This window comes from Anomaloglossus baeobatrachus, chromosome 12 (genome assembly GCF_048569485.1).
Source record: "Anomaloglossus baeobatrachus isolate aAnoBae1 chromosome 12, aAnoBae1.hap1, whole genome shotgun sequence".
NCBI lineage: Eukaryota > Metazoa > Chordata > Amphibia > Anura > Aromobatidae > Anomaloglossus > Anomaloglossus baeobatrachus.
Window position 1 is genome coordinate 5,151,733 of NC_134364.1, and position 20,235 is coordinate 5,171,967.

At 36.8% G+C, this 20,235-nt stretch overlaps 1 protein-coding gene across 1 annotated transcript in view; it reads right to left on the reverse strand.

Moving 5' to 3' along the window:
* LOC142258615 (interferon-induced very large GTPase 1-like) overlaps window positions 1-20,235 on the reverse strand; it is a 64,656-nt gene that overhangs the window by 27,314 nt on the left and 17,107 nt on the right. The window lies entirely within an intron of this gene.

Genomic DNA, 20,235 nt, shown 5'->3' on the forward strand with positions numbered 1-20,235 from the left:
GTGTCCGCTGTATACTTTCTATCTCTCCTATATTTGTGGCTTTTCTTGTGTCCGCTGTATACTTTCTATCTCTTCTATATTTGTGGCTTTTCTTGTGTCCGCTGTATACTTTCTATCTCCTCTATATTTGTGGCTTTTCTTGTGTCCGCTGTATACTTTTTATCTCCTCTATATTTGTGGCTTTTCTTGTGTCCGCTGTATACTTTCTATCTCCTCTATAATTGTGGCTTTTCTTGTGTCCGCTGTATACTTTCTATCTCTTCTATATTTGTGGCTTTTCTTGTGTCCGCTGTATACTTTCTATCTCTTCTATATTTGTGGCTTTTCTTGTGTCCGCTGTATACTTTCTATCTCTTCTATATTTGTGGCTTTTCTTGTGTCCGCTGTATACTTGCTATCTCTTCTATATTTGTGGCTTTTCTTGTGTCCGCTGTATACTTTCTATCTCCTCTATATTTGTGGCTTTTCTTGTGTCCGCTGTATACTTTCTATCTCTTCTATATTTGTGGCTTTTCTTGTGTCCGCTGTATATTTTCTATCTCCTCTATATTTGTGGCTTTTCTTGTGTCCGCTGTATACTTTCTATCTCTTCTATATTTGTGGCTTTTCTTGTGTCCGCTGTATACTTTCTATCTCTTCTATATTTGTGGCTTTTCTTGTGTCCGCTGTATACTTTCTATCTCCTCTATATTTGTGGCTTTTCTTGTGTCCGCTGTATACTTTCTATCTCTTCTATATTTGTGGCTTTTCTTGTGTCCGCTGTATACTTTCTATCTCTTCTATATTTGTGGCTTTTCTTGTGTCCGCTGTATACTTTCTATCTCCTCTATATTTGTGGCTTTTCTTGTGTCCGCTGTATACTTTCTATCTCCTCTATATTTGTGGCTTTTCTTGTGTCCGCTGTATATTTTCTATCTCCTCTATATTTGTGGCTTTTCTTGTGTCCGCTGTATACTTTCTATCTCTTCTATATTTGTGGCTTTTCTTGTGTCCGCTCTATACTTTCTATCTCTTCTATATTTGTGGCTTTTCTTGTGTCCGCTGTATACTTTCTATCTCTTCTATATTTGTGGCTTTTCTTGTGTCCGCTGTATACTTTCTATCTCTTCTATATTTTTGGCTTTTCTTGTGTCCGCTGTATACTTTCTATCTCCCTTTATATCCTCTATATTTGTGGCTTTTCTTGTGTCCGCTGTATACTTTCTATCTCTTCTATATTTGTGGCTTTTCTTGTGTCCGCTGTATACTTTCTATCTCTTCTATATTTGTGGCTTTTCTTGTGTCCGCTGTATACTTTCTATCTCTTCTATATTTGTGGCTTTTCTTGTGTCCGCTGTATACTTTCTATCTCTTCTATATTTTGGCTTTTCTTGTGTCCGCTGTATACTTGCTATCTCTTCTATATTTGTGGCTTTTCTTGTGTCCGCTGTATACTTTCTATCTCCTCTATATTTGTGGCTTTTCTTGTGTCCGCTGTATACTTTCTATCTCCTCTATATTTGTGGCTTTTCTTGTGTCCGCTGTATACTTTCTATCTCTTCTATATTTGTGGCTTTTCTTGTGTCCGCTGTATACTTTCTATCTCCTCTATATTTGTGGCTTTTCTTGTGTCCGCTGTATACTTTCTATCTCTCCTATATTTGTGGCTTTTCTTGTGTCCGCTGTATACTTTCTATCTCTTCTATATTTGTGGCTTTTCTTGTGTCCGCTGTATACTTTCTATCTCTTCTATATTTGTGGCTTTTCTTGTGTCCGCTGTATACTTTCTATCTCCTCTATATTTGTGGCTTTTCTTGTGTCCGCTGTATACTTTCTATCTCTTCTATATTTTTGGCTTTTCTTGTGTTCGCTGTATACTTTCTATCTCCTCTATATTTGTGGCTTTTCTTGTGTCCGCTGTATACTTTCTATCTCCTCTATATTTGTGGCTTTTCTTGTGTCCGCTGTATACTTTCTATCTCTTCTATATTTGTGGCTTTTCTTGTGTCCGCTGTATACTTTCTATCTCTTCTATATTTTTGGCTTTTCTTGTGTCCGCTGTATACTTGCTATCTCTTCTATATTTGTGGCTTTTCTTGTGTCCGCTGTTCACTTTATATCTCCTCTATATTTGTGGCTTTTCTTGTGTCCGCTGTATACTTTCTATCTCTTCTATATTTGTGGCTTTTCTTGTGTCCGCTGTATACTTTCTATCTCCTCTATATTTGTGGCTTTTCTTGTGTCCGCTGTATACTTTCTATCTCCTCTATATTTGTGGCTTTTCTTGTGTCCGCTGTATACTTTCTATCTCTTCTATATTTGTGGCTTTTCTTGTGTCCGCTGTATACTTTCTATCTCTTCTATATTTGTGGCTTTTCTTGTGTCCGCTGTATACTTTCTATCTCCTCTATATTTGTGGCTTTTCTTGTGTCCGCTGTATACTTTTTATCTCCTCTATATTTGTGGCTTTTCTTGTGTCCGCTGTATACTTTCTATCTCCTCTATATTTGTGGCTTTTCTTGTGTCCGCTGTATACTTTCTATCTCCTCTATATTTGTGGCTTTTCTTGTGTCCACTGTATACTTTCTATCTCTTCTATATTTGTGGCTTTTCTTGTGTCCGCTGTATACTTTCTATCTCCTCTATATTTGTGGCTTTTCTTGTGTCCGCTGTATACTTTTTATCTCCTCTATATTTGTGGCTTTTCTTGTGTCCGCTGTATACTTTCTATCTCTTCTATATTTGTGCTTTTCTTGTGTCCGCTGTATACTTTCTATCTCCTCTATATTTGTGCTTTTCTTGTGTCCGCTGTATACTTTCTATCTCTTCTATATTTGTGGCTTTTCTTGTGTCCGCTGTATACTTTCTATCTCCTCTATATTTGTGGCTTTTCTTGTGTCCGCTGTATACTTTCTATCTCTTCTATATTTGTGGCTTTTCTTGTGTCCGCTGTATACTTTCTATCTCCTCTATATTTGTGGCTTTTCTTGTGTCCGCTGTATACTTTCTATCTCTTCTATATTTGTGGCTTTTCTTGTGTCCGCTGTATACTTTCTATCTCCTCTATATTTGTGGCTTTTCTTGTGTCCGCTGTATACTTTCTATCTCCTCTATATTTGTGGCTTTTCTTGTGTCCGCTGTATACTTTCTATCTCCTCTATATTTGTGGCTTTTCTTGTGTCCGCTGTATACTTTCTATCTCCTCTATATTTGTGGCTTTTCTTGTGTCCGCTGTATACTTTCTATCTCTTCTATATTTGTGGCTTTTCTTGTGTCCGCTGTATACTTTCTATCTCTTCTATATTTGTGGCTTTTCTTGTGTCCGCTGTATACTTTCTATCTCTTCTATATTTGTGGCTTTTCTTGTGTCCGCTGTATACTTTCTATCTCCTCTATATTTGTGGCTTTTCTTGTGTCCGCTGTATACTTTCTATCTCCTCTATATTTGTGGCTTTTCTTGTGTCCGCTGTATATTTTCTATCTCCTCTATATTTGTGGCTTTTCTTGTGTCCGCTGTATACTTTCTATCTCTTCTATATTTGTGGCTTTTCTTGTGTCCGCTGTATACTTTCTATCTCTTCTATATTTGTGGCTTTTCTTGTGTCCGCTGTATACTTTCTATCTCTTCTATATTTGTGGCTTTTCTTGTGTCCGCTGTATACTTTCTATCTCTTCTATATTTTTGGCTTTTCTTGTGTCCGCTGTATACTTTCTATCTCCTCTATATCCTCTATATTTGTGGCTTTTCTTGTGTCCGCTGTATACTTTCTATCTCTTCTATATTTGTGGCTTTTCTTGTGTCCGCTGTATACTTTCTATCTCTTCTATATTTGTGGCTTTTCTTGTGTCCGCTGTATACTTTCTATCTCTTCTATATTTGTGGCTTTTCTTGTGTCCGCTGTATACTTTCTATCTCCTCTATATCCTCTATATTTGTGGCTTTTCTTGTGTCCGCTGTATACTTTCTATCTCTTCTATATTTGTGGCTTTTCTTGTGTCCGCTGTATACTTTATATCTCCTCTATATTTGTGGCTTTTCTTGTGTCCGCTGTATACTTTCTATCTCTTCTATATTTGTGGCTTTTCTTGTGTCCGCTGTATATTTTCTATCTCCTCTATATTTGTTGCTTTTCTTGTGTCCGCTGTATACTTTCTATCTCTTCTATATTTGTGGCTTTTCTTGTGTCCGCTGTATACTTTCTATCTCTTCTATATTTGTGGCTTTTCTTGTGTCCGCTGTATACTTTCTATCTCTTCTATATTTGTGGCTTTTCTTGTGTCCGCTGTATACTTTCTATCTCTTCTATATTTTTGGCTTTTCTTGTGTCCGCTGTATACTTGCTATCTCTTCTATATTTGTGGCTTTTCTTGTGTCCGCTGTATACTTTCTATCTCCTCTATATTTGTGGCTTTTCTTGTGTCCGCTGTATACTTTCTATCTCCTCTATATTTGTGGCTTTTCTTGTGTCCGCTGTATACTTTCTATCTCTTCTATATTTGTGGCTTTTCTTGTGTCCGCTGTATACTTTCTATCTCCTCTATATTTGTGGCTTTTCTTGTGTCCGCTGTATACTTTCTATCTCTCCTATATTTGTGGCTTTTCTTGTGTCCGCTGTATACTTTCTATCTCTTCTATATTTGTGGCTTTTCTTGTGTCCGCTGTATACTTTCTATCTCTTCTATATTTGTGGCTTTTCTTGTGTCCGCTGTATACTTTCTATCTCCTCTATATTTGTGGCTTTTCTTGTGTCCGCTGTATACTTTCTATCTCTTCTATATTTTTGGCTTTTCTTGTGTTCGCTGTATACTTTCTATCTCCTCTATATTTGTGGCTTTTCTTGTGTCCGCTGTATACTTTCTATCTCTCCTATATTTGTGGCTTTTCTTGTGTCCGCTGTATACTTTCTATCTCTTCTATATTTGTGGCTTTTCTTGTGTCCGCTGTATACTTTCTATCTCCTCTATATTTGTGGCTTTTCTTGTGTCCGCTGTATACTTTCTATCACTTCTATATTTGTGGCTTTTCTTGTGTCCGCTGTATACTTTCTATCTCTTCTATATTTTTGGCTTTTCTTGTGTCCGCTGTATACTTGCTATCTCTTCTATATTTGTGGCTTTTCTTGTGTCCGATGTTCACTTTATATCTCCTCTATATTTGTGGCTTTTCTTGTGTCCGCTGTATACTTTCTATCTCTTCTATATTTGTGGCTTTTCTTGTGTCCGCTGTATACTTTCTATCTCCTCTATATTTGTGGCTTTTCTTGTGTCCGCTGTATACTTTCTATCTCCTCTATATTTGTGGCTTTTCTTGTGTCCGCTGTATACTTTCTATCTCCTCTATATTTGTGGCTTTTCTTGTGTCCGCTGTATACTTTCTATCTCTTCTATATTTGTGGCTTTTCTTGTGTCCGCTGTATACTTTCTATCTCCTCTATATTTGTGGCTTTTCTTGTGTCCGCTGTATACTTTTTATCTCCTCTATATTTGTGGCTTTTCTTGTGTCCGCTGTATACTTTCTATCTCCTCTATATTTGTGGCTTTTCTTGTGTCCGCTGTATACTTTCTATCTCCTCTATATTTGTGGCTTTTCTTGTGTCCGCTGTATATTTTCTATCTCCTCTATATTTGTGGCTTTTCTTGTGTCCGCTGTATACTTTCTATCTCTTCTATATTTGTGGCTTTTCTTGTGTCCGCTGTATACTTTCTATCTCTTCTATATTTGTGGCTTTTCTTGTGTCCGCTGTATACTTTCTATCTCCTCTATATTTGTGGCTTTTCTTGTGTCCGCTGTATACTTTCTATCTCCTCTATATTTGTGGCTTTTCTTGTGTCCGCTGTATACTTTCTATCTCTTCTATATTTGTGGCTTTTCTTGTGTCTGCTGTATACTTTCTATCTCTTCTATATTTGTGGCTTTTCTTGTGTCCGCTGTATACTTTCTATCTCTTCTATATTTGTGGCTTTTCTTGTGTCCGCTGTATACTTTCTATCTCCTCTATATTTGTGGCTTTTCTTGTATCCGCTGTATACTTTCTATCTCCTCTATATTTGTGGCTTTTCTTGTGTCCGCTGTATATTTTCTATCTCCTCTATATTTGTGGCTTTTCTTGTGTCCGCTGTATACTTTCTATCTCTTCTATATTTGTGGCTTTTCTTGTGTCCGCTGTATACTTTCTATCTCTTCTATATTTGTGGCTTTTCTTGTGTCCGCTGTATACTTTCTATCTCTTCTATATTTGTGGCTTTTCTTGTGTCCGCTGTATACTTTCTATCTCTTCTATATTTTTGGCTTTTCTTGTGTCCGCTGTATACTTTCTATCTCCCTTCTCTATATTTGTGGCTTTTCTTGTGTCCGCTGTATACTTTCTATCTCTTCTATATTTGTGGCTTTTCTTGTGTCCGCTGTATACTTTCTATCTCTTCTATATTTGTGGCTTTTCTTGTGTCCGCTGTATACTTTCTATCTCTTCTATATTTGTGGCTTTTCTTGTGTCCGCTGTATACTTTCTATCTCTTCTATATTTTTGGCTTTTCTTGTGTCCGCTGTATACTTGCTATCTCTTCTATATTTGTGGCTTTTCTTGTGTCCGCTGTATACTTTCTATCTCCTCTATATTTGTGGCTTTTCTTGTGTCCGCTGTATACTTTCTATCTCCTCTATATTTGTGGCTTTTCTTGTGTCCGCTGTATACTTTCTATCTCTTCTATATTTGTGGCTTTTCTTGTGTCCGCTGTATACTTTCTATCTCCTCTATATTTGTGGCTTTTCTTGTGTCCGCTGTATACTTTCTATCTCTCCTATATTTGTGGCTTTTCTTGTGTCCGCTGTATACTTTCTATCTCTTCTATATTTGTGGCTTTTCTTGTGTCCGCTGTATACTTTCTATCTCCTCTATATTTGTGGCTTTTCTTGTGTCCGCTGTATACTTTCTATCTCTTCTATATTTGTGGCTTTTCTTGTGTCCGCTGTATACTTTCTATCTCCTCTATATTTGTGGCTTTTCTTGTGTCCGCTGTATACTTTCTATCTCCTCTATATTTGTGGCTTTTCTTGTGTCCGCTGTATACTTTCTATCTCTTCTATATTTTTGGCTTTTCTTGTGTCCGCTGTATACTTTCTATCTCCTCTATATTTGTGGCTTTTCTTGTGTCCGCTGTATACTTTCTATCTCCTCTATATTTGTGGCTTTTCTTGTGTCCGCTGTATACTTTCTATCTCTTCTATATTTGTGGCTTTTCTTGTGTCCGCTGTATACTTTCTATCTCTTCTATATTTGTGGCTTTTCTTGTGTCCGCTGTATACTTTCTATCTCTTCTATATTTTTGGCTTTTCTTGTGTCCGCTGTATACTTGCTATCTCTTCTATATTTGTGGCTTTTCTTGTGTCCGCTGTTCACTTTATATCTCCTCTATATTTGTGGCTTTTCTTGTGTCCGCTGTATACTTTCTATCTCTTCTATATTTGTGGCTTTTCTTGTGTCCGCTGTATACTTTCTATCTCCTCTATATTTGTGGCTTTTCTTGTGTCCGCTGTATACTTTCTATCTCCTCTATATTTGTGGCTTTTCTTGTGTCCGCTGTATACTTTCTATCTCTTCTATATTTGTGGCTTTTCTTGTGTCCGCTGTATACTTTCTATCTCTTCTATATTTGTGGCTTTTCTTGTGTCCGCTGTATACTTTCTATCTCCTCTATATTTGTGGCTTTTCTTGTGTCCGCTGTATACTTTTTATCTCCTCTATATTTGTGGCTTTTCTTGTGTCCGCTGTATACTTTCTATCTCCTCTATATTTGTGGCTTTTCTTGTGTCCGCTGTATACTTTCTATCTCCTCTATATTTGTGGCTTTTCTTGTGTCCACTGTATACTTTCTATCTCTTCTATATTTGTGGCTTTTCTTGTGTCCGCTGTATACTTTCTATCTCCTCTATATTTGTGGCTTTTCTTGTGTCCGCTGTATACTTTTATCTCCTCTATATTTGTGGCTTTTCTTGTGTCCGCTGTATACTTTCTATCTCTTCTATATTTGTGGCTTTTCTTGTGTCCGCTGTATACTTTCTATCTCCTCTATATTTGTGGCTTTTCTTGTGTCCGCTGTATACTTTCTATCTCTTCTATATTTGTGGCTTTTCTTGTGTCCGCTGTATACTTTCTATCTCCTCTATATTTGTGGCTTTTCTTGTGTCCGCTGTATACTTTCTATCTCTTCTATATTTGTGGCTTTTCTTGTGTCCGCTGTATACTTTCTATCTCCTCTATATTTGTGGCTTTTCTTGTGTCCGCTGTATACTTTCTATCTCTTCTATATTTGTGGCTTTTCTTGTGTCCGCTGTATACTTTCTATCTCCTCTATATTTGTGGCTTTTCTTGTGTCCGCTGTATACTTTCTATCTCCTCTATATTTGTGGCTTTTCTTGTGTCCGCTGTATACTTTCTATCTCCTTTATATTTGTGGCTTTTCTTGTGTCCGCTGTATACTTTCTATCTCCTCTATATTTGTGGCTTTTCTTGTGTCCGCTGTATACTTTCTATCTCTTCTATATTTGTGGCTTTTCTTGTGTCCGCTGTATACTTTCTATCTCTTCTATATTTGTGGCTTTTCTTGTGTCCGCTGTATACTTTCTATCTCTTCTATATTTGTGGCTTTTCTTGTGTCCGCTGTATACTTTCTATCTCCTCTATATTTGTGGCTTTTCTTGTGTCCGCTGTATACTTTCTATCTCCTCTATATTTGTGGCTTTTCTTGTGTCCGCTGTATATTTTCTATCTCCTCTATATTTGTGGCTTTTCTTGTGTCCGCTGTATACTTTCTATCTCTTCTATAATTGTGGCTTTTCTTGTGTCCGCTGTATACTTTCTATCTCTTCTATATTTGTGGCTTTTCTTGTGTCCGCTGTATACTTTCTATCTCTTCTATATTTTTGGCTTTTCTTGTGTCCGCTGTATACTTTCTATCTCCTCTATATCCTCTATATTGGTGGCTTTTCTTGTGTCCGCTGTATACTTTCTATCTCTTCTATATTTTTGGCTTTTCTTGTGTCCGCTGTATACTTTCTATCTCCTCTATATCCTCTATATTTGTGGCTTTTCTTGTGTCCGCTGTATACTTTCTATCTCTTCTATATTTGTGGCTTTTCTTGTGTCCGAGGTATACTTTCTATCTCTTCTATATTTGGGGCTTTTCTTGTGTCCGCTGTATACTTTCTATCTCCTCTATATTTGTGGCTTTTCTTGTGTCCAGTGTATACTTGCTATCTCTTCTATATTTGTGGCTTTTCTTGTGTCCGCTGTATACTTTCTATCTCCTCTATATTTGTGGCTTTTCTTGTGTCCGCTGTATACTTTCTATCTCTTCTATATTTGTGGCTTTTCTTGTGTCCGCTGTATACTTTCTATCTCTTCTATATTTGTGGCTTTTCTTGTGTCCGCTGTATACTTTCTATCTCTTCTATATTTGTGGCTTTTCTTGTGTCCGCTGTATACTTTCTATCTCCTCTATATTTGTGGCTTTTCTTGTGTCCGCTGTATACTTTCTATCTCCTCTATATTGTGGCGTTTCTTGTGTCCGCTGTATATTTTCTATCTCCTCTATATTTGTGGCTTTTCTTCTGTCCGCTGTATACTTTCTATCTCTTCTATAATTGTGGCTTTTCTTGTGTCCGCTGTATACTTTCTATCTCTTCTATATTTGTGGCTTTTCTTGTGTCCGCTGTATACTTTCTATCTCTTCTATATTTGTGGCTTTTCTTGTGTCCGCTGTATACTTTCTATCTCTTCTATATTTTTGGCTTTTCTTGTGTCCGCTGTATACTTTCTATCTCCTCTATATCCTCTATATTTGTGGCTTTTCTTGTGTCCGCTGTATACTTTCTATCTCTTCTATATTTTTGGCTTTTCTTGTGTCCGCTGTATACTTTCTATCTCCTCTATATCCTCTATATTTGTGGCTTTTCTTGTGTCCGCTGTATACTTTCTATCTCTTCTATATTTGTGGCTTTTCTTGTGTCCGAGGTATACTTTCTATCTCTTCTATATTTGGGGCTTTTCTTGTGTCCGCTGTATACTTTCTATCTCCTCTATATTTGTGGCTTTTCTTGTGTCCACTGTATACTTGCTATCTCTTCTATATTTGTGGCTTTTCTTGTGTCCGCTGTATACTTTCTATCTCCTCTATATTTGTGGCTTTTCTTGTGTCCGCTGTATATTTTCTATCTCTTCTATATTTGTGGCTTTTCTTGTGTCCGCTGTATACTTTCTATCTCTTCTATATTTGTGGCTTTTCTTGTGTCCGCTGTATACTTTCTATCTCTTCTATATTTGTGGCTTTTCTTGTGTCCGCTGTATACTTTCTATCTCCTCTATATTTGTGGCTTTTCTTGTGTCCGCTGTATACTTTCTATCTCCTCTATATTTGTGGCTTTTCTTGTGTCCGCTGTATACTTTCTATCTCCTCTATATTTGTGGCTTTTCTTGTGTCCGCTGTATATTTTCTATCTCCTCTATATTTGTGGCTTTTCTTGTGTCCGCTGTATACTTTCTATCTCCTCTATATTTGTGGCTTTTCTTGTGTCCGCTGTATATTTTCAAACTCCTCTATATTTGTGGCTTTTCTTGTGTCCGCTGTATACTTTCTATCTCTTCTATATTTGTGGCTTTTCTTGTGTCCGCTGTATACTTTCTATCTCCTCTATATTTGTGGCTTTTCTTGTGTCCGCTGTATACTTTCTATCTCTTCTATATTTGTGGCTTTTCTTGTGTCCGCTGTATACTTTCTATCTCTTCTATATTTGTGGCTTTTCTTGTGTCCGCTGTATACTTTCTATCTCTTCTATATTTTTGGCTTTTCTTGTGTCCGCTGTATACTTTCTATCTCCTTTATATTTGTGGCTTTTCTTGTGTCCGCTGTATACTTTCTATCTCCTCTATATTTGTGGCTTTTCTTGTGTCCGCTGTATACTTTCTATCTCTTCTATATTTGTGGCTTTTCTTGTGTCCGCTGTATACTTTCTATCTCTTCTATATTTGTGGCTTTTCTTGTGTCCGCTGTATACTTTCTATCTCTTCTATATTTGTGGCTTTTCTTGTGTCCGCTGTATACTTTCTATCTCCTCTATATTTGTGGCTTTTCTTGTGTCCGCTGTATACTTTCTATCTCCTCTATATTTGTGGCTTTTCTTGTGTCCGCTGTATATTTTCTATCTCTTCTATAATTGTGGCTTTTCTTGTGTCCGCTGTATACTTTCTATCTCTTCTATATTTGTGGCTTTTCTTGTGTCCGCTGTATGCTTTCTATCTCTTCTATATTTTTGGCTTTTCTTGTGTCCGCTGTATACTTTCTATCTCCTCTATATCCTCTATATTTGTGGCTTTTCTTGTGTCCGCTGTATACTTTCTATCTCTTCTATATTTTTGGCTTTTCTTGTGTCCGCTGTATACTTTCTATCTCCTCTATATCCTCTATATTTGTGGCTTTTCTTGTGTCCGCTGTATGCTTTCTATCTCTTCTATATTTGTGGCTTTTCTTGTGTCCGAGGTATACTTTCTATCTCTTCTATATTTGGGGCTTTTCTTGTGTCCGCTGTATACTTTCTATCTCCTCTATATTTGTGGCTTTTCTTGTGTCCACTGTATACTTGCTATCTCTTCTATATTTGTGGCTTTTCTTGTGTCCGCTGTATACTTTCTATCTCCTCTATATTTGTGGCTTTTCTTGTGTCCGCTGTATACTTTCTATCTCTTCTATATTTGTGGCTTTTCTTGTGTCCGCTGTATACTTTCTATCTCTTCTATATTTGTGGCTTTTCTTGTGTCCGCTGTATACTTTCTATCTCTTCTATATTTGTGGCTTTTCTTGTGTCCGCTGTATACTTTCTATCTCCTCTATATTTGTGGCTTTTCTTGTGTCCGCTGTATACTTTCTATCTCCTCTATATTTGTGGCGTTTCTTGTGTCCGCTGTATATTTTCTATCTCCTCTATATTTGTGGCTTTTCTTCTGTCCGCTGTATACTTTCTATCTCTTCTATAATTGTGGCTTTTCTTGTGTCCGCTGTATACTTTCTATCTCTTCTATATTTGTGGCTTTTCTTGTGTCCGCTGTATACTTTCTATCTCTTCTATATTTGTGGCTTTTCTTGTGTCCGCTGTATACTTTCTATCTCTTCTATATTTTTGGCTTTTCTTGTGTCCGCTGTATACTTTCTATCTCCTCTATATCCTCTATATTTGTGGCTTTTCTTGTGTCCCGCTGTATACTTTCTATCTCTTCTATATTTTTGCTTTTCTTGTGTCCGCTGTATACTTTCTATCTCCTCTATATCCTCTATATTTGTGGCTTTTCTTGTGTCCGCTGTATACTTTCTATCTCTTCTATATTTGTGGCTTTTCTTGTGTCCGAGGTATACTTTCTATCTCTTCTATATTTGGGGCTTTTCTTGTGTCCGCTGTATACTTTCTATCTCCTCTATATTTGTGGCTTTTCTTGTGTCCACTGTATACTTGCTATCTCTTCTATATTTGTGGCTTTTCTTGTGTCCGCTGTATACTTTCTATCTCCTCTATATTTGTGGCTTTTCTTGTGTCCGCTGTATACTTTCTATCTCTTCTATATTTGTGGCTTTTCTTGTGTCCGCTGTATACTTTCTATCTCTTCTATATTTGTGGCTTTTCTTGTGTCCGCTGTATACTTTCTATCTCTTCTATATTTGTGGCTTTTCTTGTGTCCGCTGTATACTTTCTATCTCCTCTATATTTGTGGCTTTTCTTGTGTCCGCTGTATACTTTCTATCTCCTCTATATTTGTGGCTTTTCTTGTGTCCGCTGTATACTTTCTATCTCCTCTATATTTGTGGCTTTTCTTGTGTCCGCTGTATATTTTCTATCTCCTTTATATTTGTGGCTTTTCTTGTGTCCGCTGTATACTTTCTATCTCCTCTATATTTGTGGCTTTTCTTGTGTCCGCTGTATATTTTCTATCTCCTCTATATTTGTGGCTTTTCTTGTGTCCGCTGTATACTTTCTATCTCTTCTATATTTGTGGCTTTTCTTGTGTCCGCTGTATACTTTCTATCTCCTCTATATTTGTGGCTTTTCTTGTGTCCGCTGTATACTTTCTATCTCTTCTATATTTGTGGCTTTTCTTGTGTCCGCTGTATACTTTCTATCTCTTCTATATTTGTGGCTTTTCTTGTGTCCGCTGAATACTTTCTATCTCTTCTATATTTTTGGCTTTTCTTGTGTCCGCTGTATACTTTCTATCTCCTCTATATCCTCTATATTTGTGGCTTTTCTTGTGTCCGCTGTATACTTTCTATCTCTTCTATATTTGTGGCTTTTCTTGTGTCCGCTGTATTTTTTCTATCTCTTCTATATTTGTGGCTTTTCTTGTGTCCGCTGTATACTTTCTATCTCTTCTATATTTGTGGCTTTTCTTGTGTCCGCTGTATACTTTCTATCTCTTCTATATTTTTGGCTTTTCTTGTGTCCGCTGTATACTTGCTATCTCTTCTATATTTGTGGCTTTTCTTGTGTCCGCTGTATACTTTCTATCTCTTCTATATTTGTGGCTTTTCTTGTGTCCGCTGTATACTTTCTATCTCCTCTATATTTGTGGCTTTTCTTGTGTCCGCTGTATACTTTCTATCTCTTCTATATTTTTGGCTTTTCTTGTGTTCGCTGTATACTTTCTATCTCCTCTATATTTGTGGCTTTTCTTGTGTCCGCTGTATACTTTCTATCTCTCCTATATTTGTGGCTTTTCTTGTGTCCGCTGTATACTTTCTATCTTTTCTATATTTGTGGCTTTTCTTGTGTCCGCTGTATACTTTCTATCTCTTCTATATTTTTGGCTTTTCTTGTGTCCGCTGTATACTTGCTATCTCTTCTATATTTGTGGCTTTTCTTGTGTCCGCTGTTCACTTTATATCTCCTCTATATTTGTGGCTTTTCTTGTGTCCGCTGTATACTTTCTATCTCTTCTATATTTGTGGCTTTTCTTGTGTCCGCTGTATACTTTCTATCTCCTCTATATTTGTGGCTTTTCTTGTGTCCGCTGTATACTTTCTATCTCCTCTATATTTGTGGCATTTCTTGTGTCCGCTGTATACTTTCTATCTCCTCTATATTTGTGGCTTTTCTTGTGTCCGCTGTATACTTTCTATCTCTTCTATATTTGTGGCTTTTCTTGTGTCCGCTGTATACTTTCTATCTCCTCTATATTTGTGGCTTTTCTTGTGTCCGCTGTATACTTTTTATCTCCTCTATATTTGTGGCTTTTCTTGTGTCCGCTGTATACTTTCTATCTCCTCTATATTTGTGGCTTTTCTTGTGTCCGCTGTATACTTTCTATCTCCTCTATATTTGTGGCTTTTCTTGTGTCCGCTGTATATTTTCTATCTCCTCTATATTTGTGGCTTTTCTTGTGTCCGCTGTATACTTTCTATCTCTTCTATATTTGTGGCTTTTCTTGTGTCCGCTGTATACTTTCTATCTCTTCTATATTTGTGGCTTTTCTTGTGTCCGCTGTATACTTTCTATCTCCTCTATATTTGTGGCTTTTCTTGTGTCCGCTGTATACTTTCTATCTCCTCTATATTTGTGGCTTTTCTTGTGTCCGCTGTATACTTTCTATCTCTTCTATATTTGTGGCTTTTCTTGTGTCCGTTGTATACTTTCTATCTCTTCTATATTTGTGGCTTTTCTTGTGTCCGCTGTATACTTTCTATCTCTTCTATATTTGTGGCTTTTCTTGTGTCCGCTGTATACTTTCTATCTCCTCTATATTTGTGGCTTTTCTTGTGTCCGCTGTATATTTTCTATCTCCTCTATATTTGTGGCTTTTCTTGTGTCCGCTGTATACTTTCTATCTCTTCTATATTTGTGGCTTTTATTGTGTCCGCTGTATACTTTCTATCTCTTCTATATTTGTGGCTTTTCTTGTGTCCGCTGTATACTTTCTATCTCTTCTATATTTGTGGCTTTTCTTGTGTCCGCTGTATACTTTCTATCTCTTCTATATTTTTGGCTTTTCTTGTGTCCGCTGTATACTTGCTATCTCTTCTATATTTGTGGCTTTTCTTGTGTCCGCTGTATACTTTCTATCTCCTCTATATTTGTGGCTTTTCTTGTGTCCGCTGTATACTTTCTATCTCCTCTATATTTGTGGCTTTTCTTGTGTCCGCTGTATACTTTCTATCTCTTCTATATTTGTGGCTTTTCTTGTGTCCGCTGTATACTTTCTATCTCCTCTATATTTGTGGCTTTTCTTGTGTCCGCTGTATACTTTCTATCTCTTCTATATTTGTGGCTTTTCTTGTGTCCGCTGTATACTTTCTATCTCCTCTATATTTGTGGCTTTTCTTGTGTCCGCTGTATACTTTCTATCTCTTCTATATTTGTGGCTTTTCTTGTGTCCGCTGTATACTTTCTATCTCCTCTATATTTGTGGCTTTTCTTGTGTCCGCTGTATACTTTCTATCTCCTCTATATTTGTGGCTTTTCTTGTGTCCGCTGTATACTTTCTATCTCCTCTATATTTGTGGCTTTTCTTGTGTCCGCTGTATACTTTCTATCTCCTCTATATTTGTGGCTTTTCTTGTGTCCGCTGTATACTTTCTATCTCTTCTATATTTGTGGCTTTTCTTGTGTCCGCTGTATACTTTCTATCTCTTCTATATTTGTGGCTTTTCTTGTGTCCGCTGTATACTTTCTATCTCTTCTATATTTGTGGCTTTTCTTGTGTCCGCTGTATACTTTCTATCTCCTCTATATTTGTTGCTTTTCTTGTGTCCGCTGTATACTTTCTATCTCCTCTATATTTGTGGCTTTTCTTGTGTCCGCTGTATACTTTCTATCTCCTCTATATTTGTGGCTTTTCTTGTGTCCGCTGTATATTTCTATCTCCTCTATATTTGTGGCTTTTCTTGTGTCCGCTGTATACTTTCTATCTCTTCTATAATTGTGGCTTTTCTTGTGTCCGCTGTATACTTTCTATCTCTTCTATATTTGTGGCTTTTCTTGTGTCCGCTGTATACTTTCTATCTCTTCTATATTTGTGGCTTTTCTTGTGTCCGCTGTATACTTTCTATCTCTTCTATATTTTTTGGCTTTTCTTGTGTCCGCTGTATACTTTCTATCTCCTCTATATCCTCTATATTTGTGGCTTTTCTTGTGTCCGCTGTATACTTTCCATCTCTTCTATATTTTTGGCTTTTCTTGTGTCCGCTGTATACTTTCTATCTCCTCTATATCCTCTATATTTGTGGCTTTTCTTGTGTCCGCTGTATACTTTCTATCTCTTCTATATTTGTGGCTTTTCTTGTGTCCGAGGTATACTTTCTATCTCTTCTATATTTGGGGCTTTTCTTGTGTCCGCTGTATACTTTCTATCTCCTCTATATTTGTGGCTTTTCTTGTGTCCACTGTATACTTGCTATCTCTTCTATATTTGTGGCTTTTCTTGTGTCCGCTGTATACTTTCTATCTCCTCTATATTTGTGGCTTTTCTTGTGTCCGCTGTATACTTTCTATCTCTTCTATATTTGTGGCTTTTCTTGTGTCCGCTGTATACTTTCTATCTCTTCTATATTTGTGGCTTTTCTTGTGTCCGCTGTATACTTTCTATCTCTTCTATATTTGTGGCTTTTCTTGTGTCCGCTGTATACTTTCTATCTCCTCTATATTTGTGGCTTTTCTTGTGTCCGCTGTATACTTTCTATCTCCTCTATATTTGTGGCTTTTCTTGTGTCCGCTGTATATTTTCTATCTCCTCTATATTTGTGGCTTTTCTTGTGTCCGCTGTATACTTTCTATCTCTTCTATATTTGTGGCTTTTCTTGTGTCCGCTGTATACTTTCTATCTCCTCTATATTTGTGGCTTTTCTTGTGTCCGCTGTATACTTTCTATCTCTTCTATATTTGTGGCTTTTCTTGTGTCCGCTGTATACTTTCTATCTCTTCTATATTTTTGGCTTTTCTTGTGTCCGCTGTATACTTTCTATCTCCTCTATATTTGTGGCTTTTCTTGTGTCCGCTGTATACTTTCTATCTCCTCTATATTTGTGGCTTTTCTTGTGTCCGCTGTATACTTTCTATCTCTTCTATATTTGTGGCTTTTCTTGTGTCCGCTGTATACTTTCTATCTCTTCTATATTTTTGGCTTTTCTTGTGTCCGCTGTATACTTTCTATCTCCTCTATATTTGTGGCTTTTCTTGTGTCCGCTGTATACTTTCTATCTCCTCTATATTTGTGGCTTTTCTTGTGTCCGCTGTATACTTTCTATCTCCTCTATATTTGTGGCTTTTCTTGTGTCCGCTGTATATTTTCTATCTCCTCTATATTTGTGGCTTTTCTTGTGTCCGCTGTATACTTTCTATCTCTTCTATATTTGTGGCTTTTCTTGTGTCCGCTGTATACTTTCTATCTCCTCTATATTTGTGGCTTTTCTTGTGTCCGCTGTATACTTTCTATCTCCTCTATATTTGTGGCTTTTCTTGTGTCCGCTGTATACTTTCTATCTCCTCTATATTTGTGGCTTTTCTTGTGTCCGCTGTATATTTTCTATCTCCTCTATATTTGTGGCTTTTCTTGTGTCCGCTGTATACTTTCTATCTCCTCTATATTTGTGGCTTTTCTTGTGTCCGCTGTATACTTTCTATCTCTTCTATATTTGTGGCTTTTCTTGTGTCCGCTGTATACTTTCTATCTCTTCTATATTTGTGGCTTTTCTTGTGTCCGCTGTATACTTTCTATCTCTTCTATATTTGTGGCTTTTCTTGTGTCCGCTGTATACTTTCTATCTCTTCTATATTTTTGGCTTTTCTTGTGTCCGCTGTATACTTGCTATCTCTTCTATATTTGTGGCTTTTCTTGTGTTCGCTGTATACTTTCTATCTCCTCTATATTTGTGGCTTTTCTTGTGTCCGCTGTATACTTTCTATCTCCTCTATATTTGTGGCTTTTCTTGTGTCCGCTGTATACTTTCTATCTCCTCTATATTTGTGGCTTTTCTTGTGTCCGCTGTATATTTTCTATCTCCTCTATATTTGTGGCTTTTCTTGTGTCCGCTGTATACTTTCTATCTCTTCTATATTTGTGGCTTTTCTTGTGTCCGCTGTATACTTTCTATCTCTTCTATATTTGTGGCTTTTCTTGTGTCCGCTGTATACTTTCTATCTCCTCTATATTTGTGGCTTTTCTTGTGTCCGCTGTATACTTTCTATCTCCTCTATATTTGTGGCTTTTCTTGTGTCCGCTGTATACTTTCTATCTCTTCTATATTTGTGGCTTTTCTTGTGTCTGCTGTATACTTTCTATCTCTTCTATATTTGTGGCTTTTCTTGTGTCCGCTGTATACTTTCTATCTCTTCTATATTTGTGGCTTTTCTTGTGTCCGCTGTATACTTTCTATCTCCTCTATATTGTGGCTTTTCTTGTGTCCACTGTATATTTTCTATCTCCTCTATATTTGTGGCTTTTCTTGTGTCCGCTGTATACTTTCTATCTCTTCTATATTTGTGGCTTTTCTTGTGTCCGCTGTATACTTTCTATCTCTTCTATATTTGTGGCTTTTCTTGTGTCCGCTGTATACTTTCTATCTCTTCTATATTTGTGGCTTTTCTTGTGTCCGCTGTATACTTTCTATCTCTTCTATATTTGTGGCTTTTCTTGTGTCCGCTGTATACTTTCTATCTCTTCTATATTTGTGGCTTTTCTTGTGTCCGCTGTATACTTTCTATCTCTTCTATATTTGTGGCTTTTCTTGTGTCCGCTGTATACTTTCTATCTCTTCTATATTTTGTGGCTTTTCTTGTGTCCGCTGTATACTTTCTATCTCTTCTATATTTGTGGCTTTTCTTGTGTCCGCTGTATACTTTCTATCTCTTCTATATTTTTGGCTTTTCTTGTGTCCGCTGTATACTTTCTATCTCTTCTATATTTGTGGCTTTTCTTGTGTCCGCTGTATACTTTCTATCTCTTCTATATTTGTGGCTTTTCTTGTGTCCGCTGTATACTTTCTATCTCTTCTATATTTTTGGCTTTTCTTGTGTCCGCTGTATACTTTCTATCTCCCTTTATATCCTCTATATTTGTGGCTTTTCTTGTGTCCGCTGTATACTTTCTATCTCTTCTATATTTGTGGCTTTTCTTGTGTCCGCTGTATACTTTCTATCTCTTCTATATTTGTGGCTTTTCTTGTGTCCGCTGTATACTTTCTATCTCTTCTATATTTGTGGCTTTTCTTGTGTCCGCTGTATACTTTCTATCTCTTCTATATTTTTGGCTTTTCTTGTGTCCGCTGTATACTTGCTATCTCTTCTATATTTGTGGCTTTTCTTGTGTCCGCTGTATACTTTCTATCTCCTCTATATTTGTGGCTTTTCTTGTGTCCGCTGTATACTTTCTATCTCCTCTCTATTTGTGGCTTTTCTTGTGTCCGCTGTATACTTTCTATCTCTTCTATATTTGTGGCTTTCTTGTGTCCGCTGTATACTTTCTATCTCCTCTATATTTGTGGCTTTTCTTGTGTCCGCTGTATACTTTCTATCTCTCCTATATTTGTGGCTTTTCTTGTGTCCGCTGTATACTTTCTATCTCTTCTATATTTGTGGCTTTTCTTGTATCCGCTGTATACTTTCTATCTCTTCTATATTTGTGGCTTTTCTTGTGTCCGCTGTATACTTTCTATCTCCTCTATATTTGTGGCTTTTCTTGTGTCCGCTGTATACTTTCTATCTCTTCTATATTTTTGGCTTTTCTTGTGTTCGCTGTATACTTTCTATCTCCTCTATATTTGTGGCTTTTCTTGTGTCCGCTGTATACTTTCTATCTCCTCTATATTTGTGGCTTTTCTTGTGTCCGCTGTATACTTTCTATCTCTTCTATATTTGTGGCTTTTCTTGTGTCCGCTGTATACTTTCTATCTCTTCTATATTTTTGGCTTTTCTTGTGTCCGCTGTATACTTGCTATCTCTTCTATATTTGTGGCTTTTCTTGTGTCCGCTGTTCACTTTATATCTCCTCTATATTTGTGGCTTTTCTTGTGTCCGCTGTATACTTTCTATCTCTTCTATATTTGTGGCTTTTCTTGTGTCCGCTGTATACTTTCTATCTCCTCTATATTGTGGCTTTTCTTGTGTCCGCTGTATACTTTCTATCTCCTCTATATTTGTGGCTTTTCTTGTGTCCGCTGTATACTTTCTATCTCTTCTATATTTGTGGCTTTTCTTGTGTCCGCTGTATACTTTCTATCTCTTCTATA